This window comes from Schistocerca piceifrons, chromosome X (genome assembly GCF_021461385.2).
Source record: "Schistocerca piceifrons isolate TAMUIC-IGC-003096 chromosome X, iqSchPice1.1, whole genome shotgun sequence".
NCBI classification, from domain to species: domain Eukaryota; kingdom Metazoa; phylum Arthropoda; class Insecta; order Orthoptera; family Acrididae; genus Schistocerca; species Schistocerca piceifrons.
The window spans coordinates 452396529-452413405 of NC_060149.1; the positions used below are offsets into that span (position 1 = coordinate 452396529).

The 16877-nt window shown below is 38.5% G+C and overlaps 1 protein-coding gene across 1 annotated transcript in view; it reads left to right on the forward strand.

Annotated features, from left to right (window-relative positions):
• Positions 1–16877, forward strand: part of LOC124722416 (serine proteinase stubble) — a gene marked incomplete at its 5' end in the record, with an annotated part of 281318 nt that overhangs the window by 255777 nt on the left and 8664 nt on the right. The gene's annotated exons all lie outside the window — the stretch shown is intronic.

Genomic DNA, 16877 nt, shown 5'->3' on the forward strand with positions numbered 1-16877 from the left:
GTCCATGATGACATCAAGTTATTCTAGGTTCCAATTATGATGAAGAATTCTGCCTCTGAAACTTACTTCCAGTTTTACGTTCGCCAACCAATTATTTAAATGTAAGCAACACACTTTTGTTTTACTCACACTGGGTTGGAGTCTCCAGATTTTGAAGTAATCATCTAATGCAGACAGGTCATTGGTTAGAATCTCTTGTGTTGTCGTCATTTCCTGGTGTCGTACAGCTAGAGCCAGGTCATTGGCATAGCAGTATTTTCTGAACGAAGTGTCAGGTAGATCAGACAGATATACGTTGAACAGTAATGGTGAGAGAACAAATCTTTGAGGCAATCCGTTGTTCAGCTTCCTCTCCTTACTTATGTTGCTTCCAGTGATTACCTGGAACTTCCTATCGCTTAGCATGCTGTTAATCAGTCGAGCCCTTGTTGTGCGGGGTGTGATGCAGAGAAATTTGTAGATAAGGCCTTCCCTCCACACAGTGTCAAAGGTGGCAGTTAGATCAACAAATGCCACCGATGTTCACTGCTTCATTTGGTATCCTGACTATGAAGGATATGAGAGACAGTGCTTGGTCACAGCCACTATGCTCTGGTCTGACACCTGCCTGATCAACTGGAACATTCTCTAGGATAGCACTACTTATTCTGTTATATACTTGCCTTTCAAAAAGCTTGTAGCAGCAGCTAAGTAGGGCAATGGGGCGATAGCTTTCTACCATGCCACTGGATTTGCCAGGTTTCAGAACAGATATTATCTTCACCTTTTTAAACTCCAATGGAAGTTTACCAATCAGCAGGAGGGCATACAGATGTTACATAGCTGCACAGCATTTGCCCAAGATCAGGCAACACCAGCATGATCATTTGCTCCATGAACACCCCTGACCAAAACTGTGACTGCATATACCCAAGCTTTGTAGGCCCTTTTTTGGGAACAATATGGTCATTTGTTGTGAACACATCCTCAACATCCCTGTATGTTGTAAGCACAGTGTCCACCATGACAGAAGGCATTCGCTCAGGTTCTGGCCATTGAATAGCTGCCCCACACACTGGTTCCAGAAAATGGACTGCAATTCACAGTGGCCACTTTCGAGAACTTCCATGTGGCCAACAGCATAAAACATAGCTCCAGCGTCCATTCCACCCTGCTTCCAGTGATGCAGTTGAACACTTTGTATGGGCATTTAAACAACAAATCCTGAAACCTAAGAATCCATGACAACGATATCAGCCCTCAAACTCTTTTTTAGTGTATATAGGACAACAAAGTGATCATAACCCAGCTGAACTAATCTATGGGAGTCAGCCACAGACTATGCTTTATCCCCTGACACCACCCTCTCGCAAACCATACATCTTGCACCCAAAATGTTACTCACGTAGACCCACTCCTACAAGAGCAATGACAGATGGACCCCAACAGCGATAAATGAAACACTCTGGTGGCACATAATATCAGTACAAATATCAAGAGGAATTAAGAGTCATCACCAAAACCAGCTCGGACTTCTAATTTTGGCAGGTCCTCCACCACCACCATCCCAGTGCCATCAGAGGCTTTGTCTGAAACACCATAACCACTGTCAAAATTGGTACAACAGTAACCTATGTTCACAAAAGTCTTAGGAACTCATCACTGGATCTCAGGAAAGCACCTGGCGACTCACGCATGTGGCCACAGCCAGTGGGTGATCAGGCCATGCCACCACAACCGCCTATGATCTACCTCCATAAGCTCAGTTCAGGATGTTTTCATCCATCCACACCAATTGTGGGAAGAGGGGGAGAGGGTGTCTAGTATATTAGGGCAACAAATTTGAATGTCCACTAGCTGAAATGGACTGACAGAGACAACAGGCAGTGGCAGTACTTATGAAACACTACAGTTGCCTAGATAGCACTGCCCGCAATTCCTCATGTGGATGTTCTAGCCAGTACCTCTCGCACATAGAAGATGAAGATGGCCTCACAGCCAGAAATCCGAAAGCCCAGTACTAACTTCTATAGTGTTAACGTGTCATCATGCCTGAATGGATTGTTTCTACTACCTTATCACATTGTCTTGGTTTCTCACTTGGTCATCATCATCATCTTTAGAATCATTTTGCTTGCCACTTACTTATTCATCACACACACACACACACACACACACACACACACACACACACACACACACGAGAGAGAGAGAGAGAGAGAGAGAGAGAGAGAGAGAGAGAGAGAGAGAGAGAGACGAAATTTGTGAGAGATCGACTTAAAACAGTTCAGCATAAAAACCATGGTTGACTGACCACTGGCCAGAAAACGGATGTACCAGCCATGCTGTAACATTCTAGAACTTCAAGTGCAAAAACTTAGGGTAATCTGGACAATACAGAAAAATGTTTAAAAAAATTACCACACTCATTTAATTTTCAGCTGAAATAGAGGGTAGGCCTCCTTTTAAATATAAAATGCACTCTATTAAAATGTGACATATATTGATTTACAGTGAGGTGACAAAAGTCATGGGATAGCCATATGCACATATACCGATGCTGTATACAAGGAAGTAAATGGTGCCGCATTGGCGGAGCTGTCATTTATATTCAGATGATTCATGTGACAAGGTGTCCGACATTGAACACGGAATGCTAGTTGGATCTAGATTCTTGGAACAACTGATTTCAGAAATCATTACGGAATTCTATATTCCAAGATTCATAGTGTCAAGAGTTACTGATATCACTTAACAACTGCGAGCAGCCCTGTTTTTGCAGAGTTATCAGTGCTAACAGACAAGCAACACTGCATGAAATCAATGAAGGGCACATGACGAATGTATCCATTGGGACAGTGCAGTGAAATATAGCATTAATGCGCTGTGGTAGTAGATAAACAATGCAAGTGCCTTTGTTAACAGTATGACATCACCAGCTGTGCCTCTCTGGGCTTGTGACCATATTGGTTGGACCCTAAATGACTGGAAAACCCTGGCCTGGTCAGATGAGTCCCAATTTCAGTTGGTAAGAGCTAATCGTAGGATTTGGTGTGGCACAGAGCCCATGAAGCCATGGACCCAAGTTGTCCACAAGGCACTGCACAGGCTGGTAGTGCTTCCATAATGGTGTGGTCTGTGTTTACTTGAAATGGGCTGGGTTCACGGTTATGAATAGTTACTTGGAGACCGTTTGCACCCATTCGTGGACTTAACATTCCCAAACAATGATGGAATTTTTATGGATGACAATGCACCGTGTCACGGGCCACAACTGTTTGCAATTGGTTTGAAGAACATTCTGGACAATTCAAGCAAATGATTTGGCCACCCAGGTTGCCCTGCATGAATTCCATCAAACATTCATTGCACATAACTGAGAGGTCAGTTCATGCACAAAACCCTGCTCTGGCAACGCTTTTGCAACTATGGATGACTATAGACAGTGTGACTCAGTATTTCTGCAGGGGACTTCCAATGACTTGTTGAGTCCATGCCATGTTGAGTTGCTGCACTACGCTGGGTGGAAATAGGCCTGACGTGATATTAGAAGGTATTGTATGACTTGTCACATCAATGTATATATCATAAGCATTTGAAGTTCCTCTCACTGCAGTATGAAGTCAGGTGTTACTGAGCAGCAACCAAGTTGGACATATGTTGTGGTAAGTTTGTACCGCAAGAAAGGCTTATATGAGGTATAACATGGCTGAACAGTTGATTCAATCAAATATAAATTATCTGTCAGCACTAATCACTCGTTGTTTAAATGTTTCATGACTCTTTGACTCATGAAAGAGATTACAGCTTCTAGGGCAATGATACTGCATGTCACATTATGGTCCCTATGGGCCTCCGTGGCAGTTATACTTGGATACTGATTACCATGAATTCTCGTGTACCCTGTCTCTAGCAGAATAATATACATATTCACTTTCTGCTTCAGAAAGTGAAATGAATGCTATTTATTTTTAATCAAAATATCCACGGGTGTACTGCCGGTCTACAGTGTCCAACGGGCACAATAATTCGGCTATCATACACGTCGCCATCATCAGGTGAACTGACGGACTGTCCATCAGTTTACCTGATGATGGCGACATGTATGATAGCCGAAATATTGTGCCCGTTGGACACTATAGACCGGCAGTACACCCGTGGATATTCTGATTATCAAATACGCCGGGAGAAACTCAAGAATCACTATTCATTTTTGATTATTTTCTCTGCTGGATCCATAATCTGTAGTGCTTTAAAACTACCAAAGGAATTGAAGCAAATGGAAAAGCCTTCTCACTGTGCTTCATCTGCTCCATTACTTTCAGAATCATATATAGTTCAATAACAAATATAATACATTAATTGAAAAGTCAAAACATGGAGACACAGTCAAAAAAGACAGCTAAGGGAGTCCTGTTGTTTTGACCTCTCACTGAACATTCTGATAAAAGCATAGTGCTTCTCTAAAATGTTATTAAAACTGATTTATATATTACATATGAGGTACACTATTTTGGGTTGCATTCAGGATTAAAATATTTGTGGGCTCTTAAAGACATCAGGGTGAGTTTTTACACCAGCCTTGGTATAAAATGCAAAAACTTGGCACACTTATCTTTCAAAGAAAACTGTTGGCACTACCCTTAGGGCCTTGTTTAGGTAGCTAAATAGTCACTCAAACGGGGGCGATAGCTAATATATGATATGAAGGTGAATTTTGGTGTAAGCATATTTTTTATCGTCTAATCACTGAGCCATCTTGTTCTGAGCAACTGCCTTTAGGTTTTGTGGTAACGGGAAGACTCAAGGTCAGAATTTAGCATTAAAAGAAATATGACTACATCTCCTTTAGACCTTTCACTGCTTGTGTGTATGTTGTACCTACTGTGCACAAGAGTGTCAGAATCTTTTATGTTTACATCCTACAGAGAGGATTCTACCCCATGTCAATAGTTTTAGCTCCTCTGCATATATTCTGAATAAATTAATGTAGCACTGAGGAATGGGAGCCATTGCACTGACAAGAGTTTGAGTTATACTCCATTCTATTACCTTTCTGTTGAGATTAGGTAGGATTGAAGGCCTACTAGAGTGACTTAGTTCCCTCACTGATGTTTCAGATTCAATGTGATGTCTTCACTGACCTTTTTATGGCCACTGGAATATAACCTGATGGCACTGAATTCAGATTTCCATCAGATTTTTATTCTTTCAACATGATGTCTGAGGTTTGGGATAACCTACTAGTCAGCTCTCCATCTGTCTGTGTGGTTTAATCACTATTTGTTACCTTTATTGGTGGCACAGAGGAGACTATTGGTGCAACTCTGCACAAACTTGTGCAAGTATACTTGCACGTGTATATACCAGCCTCTACTGGTGAGCTTTGTGTCAGGGAATACAGCTTATTTGCTTTTTCACCACAAAAACAAAAGGTGTACCAAGCACACACAATTTATGAGCCTGATAAATTCTCTTGACTTCAAAATTTGAAATTTGCTTTATAGTATTTATTTCCTCACACTTTAAATTTTCATTGAATGCATTATCTTTTTGGATCCACATTTGCCTAATATCTAAAAGCGGTCCCTGCCTCCTGGACAGCTCATTTGCTGTCCCTGACCTGTAGCAGTTGCGTATGTATAAAAATGTTTGAAGCAAGCAACTAGATTTTGCTCATTAGGCCTCACTTAAAGTGGTTCAGACTAGTCATTCAGTATTCAAGAAAAGTCAGGGAACCAAATGTCAAAGTAAAAGTTGCTTTCTTTTTTTGATCTCACCATTAACTTCTTCATTGCATTTTTTTCTGTTACTTGGATGCATCACTAAGTTTAAAGTACTTGCTAAGCACTGGAAGTATTAAAGTACTTGCTAAGCACTGGAAGTATTTTTGTATATAAAGAAAGATATTTTTCAAAAGTTGGAGAAATCGACAAAACACAGACTGCAAATACCCACCAGAACCACTAAACTACTGACAAAAGAGGCAAGATAACTATTACTATTAATAACACAAGTTATAGACAGTACTATGTGGTCATTTCTGATCTGTGTAAGGCCTGAGAATGTTGTGGTTTAAAAGCTATTTGTTGATCCATGGTACTTCTTGTTTTTCTGCAAATAAATACAGTGTTTTCTTGTTCAAGATGATATGCTTTTACATTAACATACATGTATAATTAAATTCACTTTTACTAGGAAGGCCAAGCAAATTTACATCCCTTAAAAATGAGTTTTCAGCACATACAGACTTGACATTCCTGTTTCTACATTTTTCTTGTGTTTAAAGTTGTTCTCAGTTATGCATAATCAAGAGTGTCATTTTGTAGTTTTAATTTGCTTTCAGTCTGAGGTTTTTATGCAAATAAAAATTTGGTTGCCCTAAACTAATTAATTTTTGAAATATCTTTCTTCAGTTCTGTGTATGATGGCATATTTGCCCATTATGGACTTTTTGGTTATGATAAAATGTAGGTAGCTGCACCACTTCTAGCAGCACAGTAATCATTAGTTTTGTACGAGTGTGTACCTGATATTCCTCTACAAATATCATGTCCTTATAATGAGGGATGTGGTGCTCTGGTGGAGGCACTGGCCTGACATTCAGAAAGATTAGATTCAGTCCCCCGTCTGGAAATAATGATTGATGATTCGTCTGTTTCAGTTCAGGGAGTTGCTTTGACAGTTCCTTCACTGAGGGTATGCATGATTCTCTTCACTATAATTTTTTATATGAGCTAGTGATTCATTTTCTAAGATTCAGATCTGGAAGGAACATTACAGTATCACCGTAACTTAGCAGCTTTGTGACTTTTTTGAGAATTTGTGATGGTACGTGCCAGTACACCTTACTAGTACCTGTGATGAAAATGAAGCATTTAAATAATGTTTCAAGATGTCTAAATTAAACCCCTCCCCCATAACAGATTTACATTGGAAAAAAAAAAAATTGTTCAAACTTCGGCATCCAGATGCAATACAAATGTTGTATGGTATTGGGTCGATGTCTCAGGTGCTCATATTCTACAATTTATGCAAGAAGCAGTTAATAATACTGTACGGCATGCGGTCAACATCTTTGGTGCTCATACTGAACAAATTATCCAAACAGCAGATAATAATGAAAATCAACACTATGCCATTCTCATTTGTTTGAGATTTTCTGCCCACATTCTGTTCCTAATCCATTACACACGGAAATGTTTCTATACATCTTTATTGCAATCACAGCACCAGATTTGCACCTGATGTGCAAAATTGGAACTATTTGTTTTCATCTTAAATCAGTTCAACATTAATGCCTACCAAGTTTCTCCGACGTATGATAATTACAGCCCACACTGGACCTCTGTGTGAAGCTGCACTTTAATTATAATTAAAGCGCGCGCGTGTGTGTGTGTGTGTGTGTGTGTGTGTGTGTGTGTGTGTGTGTGTGTGTGTGTGTGTTGTGGCAACGGTCTCTGGACACACCACTTAATGCTTTTGCTGTGGGCTCACACTGTGCTAAAACATGTTGCCACCAACTAAAATGATTTTTTTACAATATAAGTTGACAATAAATAATGAGTTACAGTTTGCTATTCTTATTTACAACAATTTGGAGAGGACCTAGCGAGTAGCAGGTAAACTTGCAAAAACAATTTGATATGTCTGCTTACCTACAAAATTTTAATATTGGCATTACTTTTAAGAACAATTGGAAAGAATGTAATTAGATACAGACTGGTTTCCAATGGTCGGTGATAACCTACAAACCAACAAACAATGAGAGAGGAAAAGAGAGCAAGGAAAGAGAAAAGGGAAAGTGATATACAATAAAAATAAATTCATAATTAATTTTAGTAAGAAGGGTGGATAAATGATTTAAGAAATATATATGAATAGAAGTATAGCTCTGTGGTGTTATGAAATCCTTCCATAATTCCAATTACTGATTAAGTACCATAATGAAAGAGATGAGTTTGGTATCAGTCATTCATAATGACATTATTGCCAATTCCAAATGAAGATATACCGTAGGAAAAACATTTTAGACTATTGTTTTTATTGGTCACCTGTCTTGGATGCAATAATAGGTTTGTCTGAGCAGTTGGCAGCGGGCTCGTGCGCATGCATAGAGCTGGATTCGCATATGAGCAGTGCATTCTCCCACTTATGGATACCTGAAGTGTGGCTGTTTGCTGTATGATCAGTAGCAGTAAGTAGCCAGATGCTACCCAGAATACTTTTTCTGGCACGCCCAAGCTGCCAGATTCACGCATGTGCAGAGCAAGCAGAGTTATTGTAGAGGGGCCATTCTCCACGTGACCTGTGTATATGTTTTGGGAAAGTGCTGGTCTCTCTTCATTTACAGCTCCGTGTCAAATGAAAACAAAACAGATTTCTGTGGCAGGGAGCCATCAAGTGAATTAATATACATTCTCATATTCATGAAAAACTAAAATAAGTTACTAGTTTCAATTTTCTGATTTTATATTATTTCCACATTATTAGCAATCAGCTATTAATGTCTTAATGAAGCTATTTCTGTCAGTTTTGTAGAGAAATTTACTTCTATCAATTTTTTCAACTGAGACAGTTTATTTTAAACTGAGTGTTTCATTCCGCACTACTGGCTACTTTCAACTTCGTTCAATTTCAAGTGCAAATTTTCATTTTCTGGGATGAACAACATTATATCATAATAAAGAATCAAACATGAGAATACTGTACTGGACCTCCAAGAAAACTGCTATCCCAAAAACCAAATAAAAAAGCTCAATATCAGGTACTTCAGAATGCATCTGGACGTAGAAATGTGCAATTAGAACGGAATGAAGCATTTCATTATGGTTTATGAAATTCCGATGCTACTGGAATAGTCTCTGGTGTCCTGTTTCTTTTATGACACTGTGACATCTCTTAATGCTATATACGTACGAACATTGACTAGAAGCTGACTAAGCTGACAAATTTGGTCAGTAGTTTTGAACTAAATATTTTGTTTCAAATATATTGACAGCAGTAGCAGAATTTTACAAATATGCCTTCTGTTAAACAGTGTTTTTCGATCACAAGACACTTGTTTAGTACTTCCTCTAGGCCTTAAGCTATTTCTTAAATTGTGTTAACGTCTTAAATTTATAGAAAGCCATTCTATGCAAAATTTTAGACAGGCAGCGCACCGTGTTTTATCATTTTAACTCCCCACATGGCTATATATTTATTTCTAGAGTAGAATAGAAACTGTCAGTTGTACAATTTCTTTGCCTCACAGGCAACCATGTTAATTTTTAACACATTTTGAAATAGTCATGAAATTTATTGCCATTTATTCTGGTGTAAGCTACACAAGGAACTGTTTTCCTTTCTTTTGTTTGTTGGAAGAAATTTGTATTCCTTCTTACTAGCTTTTTTCAGTGCTGTGTAGATGTAAACGTCATTGCAAATGCTCCATAACAATACTGCAGAATACGAATTAAAAAAGGAATCTGTCAAAGTCACCACATAGCAAAATGTTATGGTACTCTGAGCTGTAGAGTCTAGTTTTGAAATGAATAATACATCAAGAACTGCTTCCTCATTTGCATTCCTTACCTGGGTAGAATTGATAAAACAATTGCTCCAGGTACAACTCCCTAGTTCCTCTTAACAACATGCTGCAGGGCTGCACATTGTCACATGATGCCCCACCACACACGAAATTTCACACATAAATGCAACGAAAAGCATATGACCAGAGCAAGCACCAAGCACGGGCTGCCCAGATCATCAGAGCTGCACCTGTGCAATACGGCATGGTGTCTGGCGTTCTCTGGCAACTGCTCAAACGAACCTAATGGCAACTTGGAGAAAACAGCATGTAAATTTGCTAGGCATTGTTTCGGAATATCTATAGACTGGGAGATTTGCAAGATTAAAAAAGGCACTAAAATTAAAGACAGGGATTAACGTGATGATGTATTAAATATCATATCTGAAAACTGCCTCTAGAAGTTATAAGGAGAACTGACTTACGAAGACAACATCTTAGGTTTTGTGGTGACAGAAAAAACTTTTTGCTTCAGCTAACAGAGAAGAGAATTGGTGACCATAATGCAGTCATATCATTGGTGATTTTAAAGTGTTGAAAGTGATATTAAGACAGGCAGAAATGTATTTCTGCTTTGTAAGTGTGCCAATGCAGATAAACCTGATTATCTGAGCAACCAGCATCAAAATTCATCTCACACTGTATGTTCAAGAGTCTATGTTATACAGGTGTATGCCAAGCAAGACTGATTAATGGAAAAGTCTCAGTTTGGTTCATTTACCACCTTAAAAAGGTACTAAGATATGAAAGACAGCTTCATGACAGATTTAAAGAAATCTAAATTCCAAGCTGACGAATGTTGAACAAAATCACAATGAGATAAATAAGAGTAGTGTAAGAATCACTCATCGAATTTGAAAGTAATATGCTGACTAATAAACTACTGCAGAACACTAATCAGTCTCATTACTTTGTAAAGCCAGTGAACAGACCCAAATGAGCTATGATGACATAGTGAGGGCTGTATCACATACTGAGTTCCATTTTCTGAAATTGTTTCACTGAAGAACATCGTACTATGGTTCCCTTCATCCATCATCACGTGATTATTACCATCAGACACAGGGACAAGTTTTTGCAGATATGACATGAAATTTCTCAATAGAGAAAATGCTGCTGGATCTGAAAGACAATGTTCCCTCTTCTAGCAGCAGCAGTTTATTTGAGGTCATTGTAGCAATGAAACATTCCAAGTATTCAGAAAAAGGTGCAGGTCATCATTTTCAAGAAGGATCATGGCACAAATGCACATAGCTATAGGCCCTTCTGCTGATCTTAATCTGTCGTACAAAATGGAATATGTTTTATAATCACACATTATGATCTTTTTTGAGACAAATTTTTTCCTCCAGATTCTGCAAGTATCATACATGTGAAACAAGTTTTTTTGTTTATCCGTGAGGTCCAGAAAGCCATATATTCCAGCACGAAGGTCAGTGCCATGTTCTTTGGTCTCTGGAAGCCACTTATACTGTTTGACACTGCTGCTTAGTGAACCAAATCTGAGATTAAATAATATCCAACTAGCTTTGTGACTGTGTTAAACAATTATTAGAAACTATAACTCTGTATGCTGGTCTCAATGAGACTAAAATGTCAGATGTGAAAGTAGCTCTCCAGGAAAGTAATGATTAGGCTTTCTGTTCACAATATGTATAAAGTACTAGGCAGATAATATCAAACTCAGTTAGGGTGCTCACAGATAATTCTGTTGTATTTATGAAAGTTGTGCTTCTAGGAACAGTGCAGCAAAATGCAAAAATGCCTGCAGAAGATCAATGCTTGCTGCAAGTACTGGCAATTGATCCTCAGTATAAACAAATGCAATGCTTTGTACATAAATACGCAGAAAAGCTTGTTATTACTATCCTACACCATTTGTGGCGGTTCCACCTGCTTTATTTATTTCATTTGTTGTCCTCTGTGTCGACGTACTGCATTGCTGCACTGGCTGAAAAATGGGGTTTGTGGATTCTGATACTGACTACTTTAAATGATGTAGTCATAGATCGACAGCTACGTTTTCCATACAAAATATTTTCATACACATCACAAAATATCTACAAGTTATACTTTTAACAAAATTTATCCATCATCATAAGATATGTCCTTTTTTGGGTTAAACAAGGATTACATTTTAAAAAACCTACCACTTTGTACAAGTCCTGTCTTGCTAAACAAAATAAATCCTCATGAGTGGTAAACAAAGTTACATTACACTGCACGTTGCAGTTCACAAGCACTTTCCCTTTTTCAATAAGCTCCAACACTTTCACCCATCTGTCGATGCCTTCAACAGGTCCAAGTGGCAGTTAGGAAAGGCACTGTGATCAGCTCCCTTTGAGATGATTCTCCTCCACCACAGTACATGTAAAAATGAGACAAAATGCCCTACTTTAGTACACATACTTCTAACTTAAGTCTAAGAAAAAATGTTTCAGTAATGGCAAATGATTGTCATTACATCATACATACATTATATAGTTCTCATAATATTAAAATAATTAACACTAAAATTGACTATAGTATGAAAGGTGTGGAGTAAAAAAAAAATAATTTTATCAAGTGCACATTATACTACAAGACATTACTCTAAGGCATAACTGTCTGACACTGGTTAAACCTTCAAGACTTGTTTCCGCAAAAACTCAAGCTGTGCAGTACCACAGATTTACTAAGCATTACATTACGAAAAAAGAAGAGAGTCACCATTACATAAATTACTGTTCAGCTCAAACAGGGCATGGAAGTTGTACAAAATCATCGCCCTATTTCTCTATTCAACTGAGCACTACTCTCATTCAAACCAGAAAATTAAATCCCCATAAAGTCACAAAATGTTACCAAATAGGGAAATACGGAAGCGTCCGATCCCGCCCGTCTGCTTTGACCCATGACGTCAAAATATGGCGGAAACAAAAACAAACACACACACTTTCCACAAGAAGCCTAATGACACTAACGGGACAAGCGCGGGAAATGGGGGTCGGCAGAAGCGTCCGATCCCACGCGTCGGCTTTGACCCGTGACGTAAGGGTGGTGTGTGTGACGTCATGACGGCGCGGAGTTTGGTTTGTGTGTGGCTGTGTCCAGTTCTGTTTTATCTTATTTTATTTATCTTTCTGATCTGTTCGTTCTATCCCGTGAGATTTTTTTTAAAAAAGACAAAAAACACTAATCAGCTACTGAAGCATCCTTATCTTCTATAGGTTGCAGGGGTTACGACCCCTGGGGAGGTGGGTGGTATTCATGCATGGCTGTCTTCACTTACACGTTGTAGCTACGCAAGGCGTCTAAATTTGTTTATATTTCGCTTGCCCCCCCCCCCCCCACCCAAAACACCCCATTTCCCGCGCTTGTCCCGTTAGTGTCATTAGGCTTCTTGTAGAAATTGTGTGTGTTTGTTTTTGTTTCCGCCATATTTGTGACGTCATGGGTCAAAGCAGACGGGCGGGATCGGACGCTTCCGTATTTCCCTGATCAGACAGAATTATCACTTGGACACACTACTATTTCACTGCATTCTAGCCTGAAGGGTAACATACTTACAAATCTTGCTAATACATTCCACAGGCATTACTCCAGGCAACTTTGTTTAATGTTTTACGTCCTTAATGTTAGAAAAGGCCATACCATGACACTTCTACAGGCAGATAGTTTTCTCAATATCCTGACTGCACTGAACACACACACTTCCATTACACCACAATTAATATTAATATCTGGTATTTAAGATAGTTTTTACTGCACAATTGTCTCTGCTGCTTCACCAAATTATACTGATTTCACACATGAGCTCATTACTTCTTTCATTTTCAGTTTACCTTACCTCTTTGATTTACAGAAAGTCTTTAATCATGGTACCAATTTATTTTGAACCCCCTACTTGCTAATTGCACAAGAATTTAGTCCCAAATATTACATCAAAGCTGAGATTTTGAATTACCAAGAAACTGTATTTCAACAGCTGTTCTACCAATTCTACATTTAATAGTATATCTCGTATCACACTATGATAGCTTACCAGTAGCACCAATAATTTTTATTCCAGAAACATACATTACTACTATACCCCCTGTGTTATTAATATATTCAAAATTTTCCTATGAAATCTACGCTTGCTGTTCTTACAGGTTGACACACTTTCTTTTTACTTACCATGTGATCTTGTTCATACAACAAATCTTTCGTTACTTAAAGCATTGGCATCATTATCCACAATAAACTCAAATACCTCATTTTCATCACTAATGGATTCGTCGTATCTATCATCATTACACTTACAGTCAGAAACCTCTACTACTTTGTTCTCAGTCACACTGCCTTGTACATTAAAGTCACTCATTATGTATTGCTACGTACAAAACAGCTTTCGCAATGAATTACTTTGTTTTAAATTACTCGTCTGCTGCTACTCTGTCCTCTCAGTCCACCCACTGTACGGCTGCGGCTGTGTGTACGCCGTGCGCCGGCAAGTTGTAATTCTTTCGGCGAGGTGTTTACCTCCGGTCAGCTGTGTGCACCCGCGTGCTAATTGGCTGCTTCCATGGAACCCGATCGCTGATTGGCTGCTGCACCTTCTTCATTTATGAAACCCCAGCGCTGATTTGCGATTGCACCGCTGCACTGGAAACCGCTCTTCATTTCACTTTTCAAAGTCCACGAGTCCTGATTACGTAGTCGTACAAATATCTTCACTCGCGAGGGCACCACATGTAGCGGTTCCACCTGCTTTATTTATTTGCTTTGTTGTCCTCGGTATCGACGTACTGCGTTGCTACACTGGCTGAAAAATGGGATTTGTGGATTCCGACACTGACTACTTTAACCCTTTCATGGATAAAATTCATTTTTTTACAGATTTTTAAAGTATTAAGGTGATAACAGTTTCTTTTCAGTCCCATTATTATATTTTCACCACCAAAATATTTTTAAGTTCTCCATTTTTTTCACAACAGGAAGTGGGACACACATGTCCCATGAACCAACGCAAGATACCTTTTCTGCTGACTGACTGATTTCGGAATTTTATTTTTTTAGCCATAAACAGGATTTTGCAGAGAATAAAATAACTACAAATTATACATGCATGTAATATTTTTATTTGTGTAGAGCCACTGTAAAAAATATTCATTACATTTCAGTTTTCATGATACATGATCAATACTTACAAAACTTTACATGCCATGAAACTTGGAAAAACATAGTGGTACACCACAAGCAGTGCAAACAACTTTTGTTCTCTTCTCTTTAGAGTTTGGCTGCAGAATCTGCATCGCTTCCTAGTGCCACTGTCTTTCGGTACATGTTTGCCTACGTTCACGAGCCGGACGTCATCTGGCACACTAGAGACTCCTCTCTTTGCTGGGAAGAAAGTGGGCATTGATCCCTTATTTTTCCTAGATGAATACCCATTAATCAATTGTCTTGCTAACCTTTACAAATAATGCCTGCTGGGACACATTTGTCCCAATAATTTTATTTCGATTATAAGATAGTACGGTCGCTGAGAAGTACATTCCACACTGTCTTTGCACTAAAAAATGATTATTAAGTTAATAATAAGATGAATTACTTACTTCAGACATCGCTGGAAAGTGAGAAATGATGAAAACTGAAGAATGACACAAATAAGTGGCGTTGCAGCGGCCATATATACACGCAAGTCAACAAAAGTAGTCACCGCTTCTCTATTGCCTTTGCAGTGCAGTCCCTATTTTTTTCTTAGGTTCAGTACAGTCGTCCCTAGATAGCAGCACCGTGCAGAGCTGGGTAACATATATCCCGACACTCGAACTGGCGCTCGAAGTTAGTGGGACATACATGACCAATCAACCACGAAAGGGTTAAATGATGTAGCAGACCCCCCCAAAAAATACACAGTTATATGGCCAGGGCACTACTGTTTAACTTTTGATTAGCCTCATTAATAGCTAGCAGGCGAAACTCCACATACTGCTACGATAGTTTACTGCTGAACAGCTACAAGCAGTAAAACTTAACCACAAAGTTCACAGTTCTTGAAGAATAACCAGGCACGTATGAAGCAGACACTGCCACTGTTCTTACGCACGGTCTAATTGTTTAACACTTGTTCCACAGTTAATTTGAAGCATTGTTGTTGTTATAACCAGCACAGGTTACTCGTCTGAAACTCGGCCGTGGACGGACTGTCTCGTGACAAAAAATTGGGCCTTTAGATATCATCACAATAATAGGTGCTGAAACTACACATTGTTCGATGTTAAATTTACAGAAATTACAATTACAGCTTAACCCATTAAATTAACTGAATACACCGAAAACTTGCGTCTTTTTAACAGTTTCTTCTACTACGAAGTTTAGGCCGAATCATTTGTTTAAATCATGAAATTAACGAATACATTTACGCAAACAATACTTTTGACAAAACTGTTGGTTACTTTGGAATTAATGAAGGGCTGGTTTCGCTAACATGTTTTCGAATAGAGCCAAAGAGATACTTTAAGATTACTAGCATTTCGTCTTCCAAACGTTTATAATTATTACAGGAATTTATATTTGTTTATATGTCAACAATAGAATTTAAGTTACGAAACAATAACTAATTTCTCCCTATGATGAAAGTTACTAACTAGGAATAACCAAAATAAATTAGAAAATCATATACATAAAACTAAACACAAAATTAGTTCTGGTGTTATTTACTTTAAAACTGAGGGCCAATCTTTCTCTTTTACAGAAATGGAAATTATATTCAGGTATGTTAATGATAATAAGTTAAAAGTAACATGGCGAATTTAAAGGAGGGAGATGGCAAAACAAGAGAGGAATTACAATTGTTCCAGCTTACCTCGTCACACATTGGTAATTAATTACTGGAATTAAGAACTGTCAAATATCTAGCAGTAATCATCCAAAGCAGTTTAAAGCAGAATGACCACACAGAACTAATTATAGGAGATGCAAATGCATGACTCTTTGGGAGACCCCCAGATAATGTAATTCATCTGTGAAGAAAGTTTCTTGCAGAACTCTCAAGTGGCTAATTCTTTTAGTCCTGCCCCTCAGGATTATACCATTTCCAGTTAGGGCCAATAAAGGAGACACAAATTATTTAAAGTATGCATATGCATTTCATCCGCATGGAGACGCTTATTATAACATTTCAGTTGAAGTACTGATTGTGCACATTCTAAGAAGAATGAGGCTACATATTATTTTGTCCCAGATGATCTCACAAAATGATAATAAAAACAATTAAATTTAAGCTTATAAAGAAACTTAGTAACACAAGAAAGGAACATGAGGGATTAACATGTGAATGGCAAGATAATTGGAGACATAC